This window comes from Heterocephalus glaber, unplaced genomic scaffold (genome assembly GCF_053883595.1).
Source record: "Heterocephalus glaber isolate CG9 unplaced genomic scaffold, H.glaber_assembly_v1.0 deba00001504, whole genome shotgun sequence".
In the NCBI taxonomy this organism is placed as follows: Eukaryota; Metazoa; Chordata; class Mammalia; order Rodentia; family Bathyergidae; genus Heterocephalus; species Heterocephalus glaber.
The window spans coordinates 28,172,924-28,178,638 of record NW_028258324.1 but is presented as its reverse complement, the minus strand read 5'-3'; the positions used below and the strand labels follow the sequence as shown (position 1 = coordinate 28,178,638).

Genomic DNA, 5,715 nt, shown 5'->3' with positions numbered 1-5,715 from the left:
GACCTAATCACTTCTCATAGGCCATCCCTCTTAATACTAATACATTAGAAATTAGATGTGGCCGGGGATATAGCTCAGTGGCACCGCACCTGCCTTGCAAGCACAAGGTCCTGAGTTCAATCCTCAGTACAAAAAATAATAATAAAACTGAATTAAATTCTCTTAGAAAGCAGTGTACCACCCTCTGACCTACCTGTCTGAGGTTGAGTCATTAAACATGGGGGGCTTCAGACACCTGAAGTGCTCAGATAAGAGTGATGAGGTGATTTAATGCTCCCAGGATATACACAGTATTTAATGCTTTCAGATTAATTCTATCTTCTCACTCACCTACACTTATAGAATCAGATTTGTAGGATATTCCCTGTCTCCTCAATATTCTGGTAACATTATTCACTCAACAAACACTTGTGAGTTTCTGCAACAGTAGTGGACACTGGAAATACCAAAACAAAGAGACTACCAAGGACAGGTACTTAAGGCATGACTTAAAAACACAGCCAACTTGGAAAGAGCATGAGTACCATGCACCATAGATGGTGATAAGTAAGGTGAGTCATGAGAACAGATGCAATCAGAATTATGACAATGAGCAATGTTTCACACCTAAAGGCAAAACATCTTCCAGAAGTAAAGATACACAAAACAGGAATTACATGCATGGGAATTTTTGGTTTTGGAACAAAGTTATAAACTCAGATTCTTTGCTAACATCAATTGAAATTTATTCCCTTAAGGTTAAAACTCAGTCTAATACTAGCAACACAAAATCTATATGAACACATCAACTGGAATTAAAGCTTACATCACAACTTGACATTAGCGCCTACACCAAAGTGAGGTTTTATGAACTGTTTAAAATATATAGAGGGTCGGGGATTTAGCTCAGTGGTGGAACCACTGCCTGCCTTGCAAGCACAAGGTCCCGAGTTTGATTCCCTGTAAATAAATAAATAAATGTTACACACATTAACTCATTTTATAAACTGTTGCTTCTTTCCATTTACCAGAAGGTGGTGATATTGCACCAGATGTCTGTTTCTCCACTATCATTCTAGATAAAGGAAAGTACACAGTTGGCAATGAATTCCTGGGCCTGTTGCTTGTTACAAGGTGTTTTGGCAGTATCTTACAACGCAGTGGCTTACATCTTGTTTTGATGGCACAGTTCCTGCCCTCTTCTCCCCTAAACAAACTGACATGATTTAATCCTTCACAAAGGGAAACACAAAAAGGCATGTTCTCCACTCTGTTTCCAGCCTGACTATATTTTTTAAAGAACATGTTCAATTATTTTACTACAAATCACAAAAATTTGATGGCATCCTGAATTATGAATTTCTTGTAGGCCCTTTATGTCCTGCCCCACTCTGTGCCATTCTGATCATTACACCTTTGCTCACACTATTCTCTTAGTATTAGGTTGACTTTTATCACTGACACACTTTGGTCAGTCAGGTGAGGTTTAAAAAAAAAAAAAGAACAAGCATTTAGATGCCAGTTCTTTCATAGACCCTTTGCAACTTCCAAACTCACTTCCTCTAAATATCTTTGTACTTGCTGCATTTATATAATATTTGTATTAGGCCATATACTAAAATTCTTTGTATTGTTACCACAATGTATTTCTGAATGTCTGATGAGATCCAATCTGTAGTGGCACCATCAGTACCTACACCCATGCACCCTACCATAAAAAACTTGCTAGCAAGGGCCTGGGATCTAGCTCAGTGTGGTTCTGCTGCCTGCCTTGCAAGTGCAAGGTCCCGAGTTCGATCCCCAGTACCAAAAAAAAAAAAAAAAACTTGCTAGTAAGACCTTTCTTTTAAAAAAATTAATTCACTGAAAAATATTCATACTTATCTAAATGACCAACAGAGATTTATTAAGTGAATTACGGAATGCAAAAACCTATAAAATAAGTGTAAGATTTATCTATTTAGGGCTCATATGAAGAAGTTTCCCACAGCAAGAGGCAACTAGGCATAGTGCACGGTGTGCCTTTGTACTGATCCAAGAACTGGTAAAAAGCTGAGACAGGGCAGTAACAAAAAATGTTGTTTATACACTTACTTTTTTATTAGTATGTGTTCGGAGTACATAATGTTTACATCCCTTGTGAGGAGTTGGTACATAACACATCTTCATTCCTTTTTTCAGCCCCCTCCTTCCACCTCTTGATCCTCTTCCCATTTGAAAAAGATCTATCTCCCTAGTTCCACTATTTTTATATTGCTTTTTGTTCATAATTTGGGTTTCTCATATAAAAGAAACCATGCAATATTTATGCTTGTGTGTCTAGTTTATATCACTTAACATTATGGTCTCAAGGCGCATCTATTCTCCTACAAATGTCTCATGATTTCAAAATGTATATTAACAATCAAACATAGCTGAATTTTTGAGTAAGGAACAAAATAGGACCTTTATGGGATGAAGGTGTAAAAAGCTGGCTTCTAAAAGCAGCTGATGAAGGCTGGATGGAAAATGACTGGAAACAATAACAGATATATTTTTGGACTACATGTGTTCAACTCCCTCTATTTGTAGTATGAATACACAAGGGATATTTATATGTAACTAGTCCTATCACTCGCAAGGCAAGGGCCCTGCCTGAAAACAGTACTGGTGAAAGGAACTGTACGTGTATGCGAGCAGGTCAGGTGGGATGGGGGTGGCAATCCTATCAGGACTCTGGGTAGAGTTCTGAGAAAAAACAATCCAGGATGAAATCCCACAGTACTTTAATGTCAGGATTCCACAAAAGGAAATGGGAATGCGTAGCATAAATCAAAACACCATAGACCAAAGGAAAACAAATACTGACTATTTTAGCTTTTCCTTTTTATTTATTTTTTGACAGCAAGGCTCATGGAAAAAGGATCACGTCCTCTCATGTCATTGTAATTACTGTTTTATTTTTTACTCATTTTGCATTATGCCTGGTGTCTAATGTTGAATAAAGGTTAGTTACAGTGGTACTTCAGCTTACAAACTTAACTCTTTCCACAATTCTGGTCCCAAACTGAATTGGACGAGAACCAAATCAAATTTCCCCATAAGGTCAACACTGAACCTAACCATTGAGATTGACTCTGTTCTTGTCCAATTTAGTTTGTGACCAGAATTATGGAAAGAATTACGTTCATGAACTGAGGTACCACTGTGTTTGTGTTGCTGAACATCATAGAATATCTAACTGTTTTTGAGATGGGGTCACTAGGCAGCCCAGGCTTTCCTCAAACTTGTGACAATCTTCCTGCCTCAGCTTCTCGGAGTGCTGGAATTATAGGTGTGCACCACCATGCCAACTCAAAGTATCTAATTTTAAAAACATATGAAGATGTATCAACAAGTATTATTTGTCAAGCTAAATTTTTTAATCTTTAATAAGCCATTTATTTCTAAATCTAGAAGAGAAAAATACATAGCAGCTAATCTTTGCATTTAATCATAAACACACATAAACCTTATAGAAAAACAAAATGGAAGCAAGATCAGTTTTTAACTCTGCATGGAAACATTTCTGAATCTTTCACACATATACCCATAATTCCAAAAACTTTATGTCCTATGGTGGCTGGGGGCAGTTTTCAAAACCTAGGTGGCAGAATAAGCCACCTAGGCACAAATAAAGCGCCTGCTCCTAAGATTTTCCTGCTAAGTAACAAGAGTAACAGCAGATAATTAAAGGCCAGATTTATATCATCTGGTGCTATGCAGTGGGGAAAAACTGATGAGGGACAATAGGATGAAATACAGGTAAAAGAGTGCTAATCTGAAAATCCAAAGTACAAAATGTTCCAAAGTCCCAAACATTTAACACACACATGATGTGCAAAAAGTTTCAGAATTCAGAGCATTTAACATTTTCAGATTAGGGATGACTGACCAGTAAACTCTATGTCCAAGATCCAAAAAGTTTCAACATCCAAGGAAATGTTTCTGGTCCCAAGCATTTCACGCCCCATCTGGTAATTCTCCTTCCTCTTCAGGTTGCATTAACACATGACTGCTGTAGCCCTCCTCCCTCTAGGTCACTTTCTGAGTCTTTGTTTCTCATTACTACCACCCTGTTAGTACCCTAATCATCAAAATCTCAGTACTAGGGAACATGTCCACACAAGTATTCAAAGCTAGGGGTACCTGGTAATAACTGAGAAGAGGTCCAGGTAGGGGTAGTGAGCTGAACAAATAAAACAGGCTAGAGGAGGGCATCTTCCTGAAAAATCAAAGTTCTTCCAGGTGTAAGAACCCAGGGCTCAAAACAGGGAAGTGAGGATGCTCACATCTGGGCACAGCTGTGAATTAACTTGGATACTTATGAAAATCTTGGTTCCTCAGTGAAAAACACAAGAATTCTGTGTCAATTCCTTTGGAGAGTGGTCTTATATAAACTCCCCGAGTGGTTACAATGTCCAGTTAATTATATAATCCATGGCCTTAAGAGAGCCAGGGAATGCTGCTTCAGAGTTCACAGGTGAGCAGGGTATAGCAACCTCCAGAGGCCCAGTGAGAAGTGAGAACTGTCAGAAGCTCCAGGCACTTATTTCTTTCTTAAAACTTTCTTAAACAAGGAAAGCAAAAACCACAAAACCAGTTCTTGACTCCCCAACGAGTATGTAAATCTCTATGTCCAAACATTCTACTACTTTATCTTGAGAGATATAATCTTAAGAACACAAAATAAATAGATAATTCACAAAGTTCTTGGATACTTACATGTTCATCTTCCCCCATTCCATGGCAAGTACAGCCTTAACCACTGGCTCTACTCATACTCAGGCTTTAGCTTCTCTATCATTATCACCAGCACTCCTTCATCTGCTGGCCATCACTTTCTCTCTTTATGTTTCTCATCTCAAATGAAAATTTTATGTGTGCAAGTAAAATAATCTGCAATTTCTAATGAGAAAATATACTTTTCCTGTGTTCCGACAAAGAATGTCCTAGTGCAGTGATGGTGAATCTTTTAGAGCTTTAAATGCTAACAATTAGCCTGCTGCAGTACGCATGCCAAGGTTCACCACCACTGCCCTAGTGTGACCTGCTTTCAGATGTTTGACACATTAATGAAACAGCACTCATGGTTCATCTGGTTTTAAGTAAGTGCTGCTGGACTGGGAAGGAGTCAAACTGTGTAAGTAAAAACAGTTCTAAAGTCCAGTCTTGCTACCTTCTAACCTGAACTAAATTTTCTGAAGCTCTATTTTCTCTTCTGTAAAAACAGTAGTAGGATGGCTGTGTGTACTGGTTGTGAAAGGATACAGTAAAAGGAAGTGCTCCTCAATCAGGTGTATATCTGTTGATCTATGCCTTGAGGCTGCCTTTGCATATCAGCTTTCCTTCCCAGTGCTTGATAGTCCCTCCCTTGCCCTGCCATCTGCAAATAAAGCTATAAAACAAAGGTCACTCACAGGCTTCTCACAAGCCAAATATAGTACATAGTCAGGTTCTGCTTTAGTCCAGTGTTAGGCCCATAGAGGTTTGTAAAGTATTAGATTTAGATACCAACATGTAAACATCAGAGGAGACATAAAAAGGCAGGAGCAAAGCACAGACCTTAAGAACTATTCCGCTAGGTTCAAACTCAAGCTCAAGGCATTGTGGAATCTGACTTTGCATTTCCGTGCTTCAGTTTCCTCCTCTATTAACAAGAAAGTGGGGGAGGGGAGGGGAGTGAAACCTACCTAGCTCACGGTTTTGTTGTAAGCA

The 5,715-nt window shown here is 38.6% G+C and overlaps 1 protein-coding gene across 14 annotated transcripts in view; it reads right to left on the bottom strand.

Annotated features, from left to right (window-relative positions):
- Positions 1 to 5,715, bottom strand: part of Med12l (mediator complex subunit 12L) — a 314,799-nt gene that overhangs the window by 134,395 nt on the left and 174,689 nt on the right. The gene's annotated exons all lie outside the window — the stretch shown is intronic.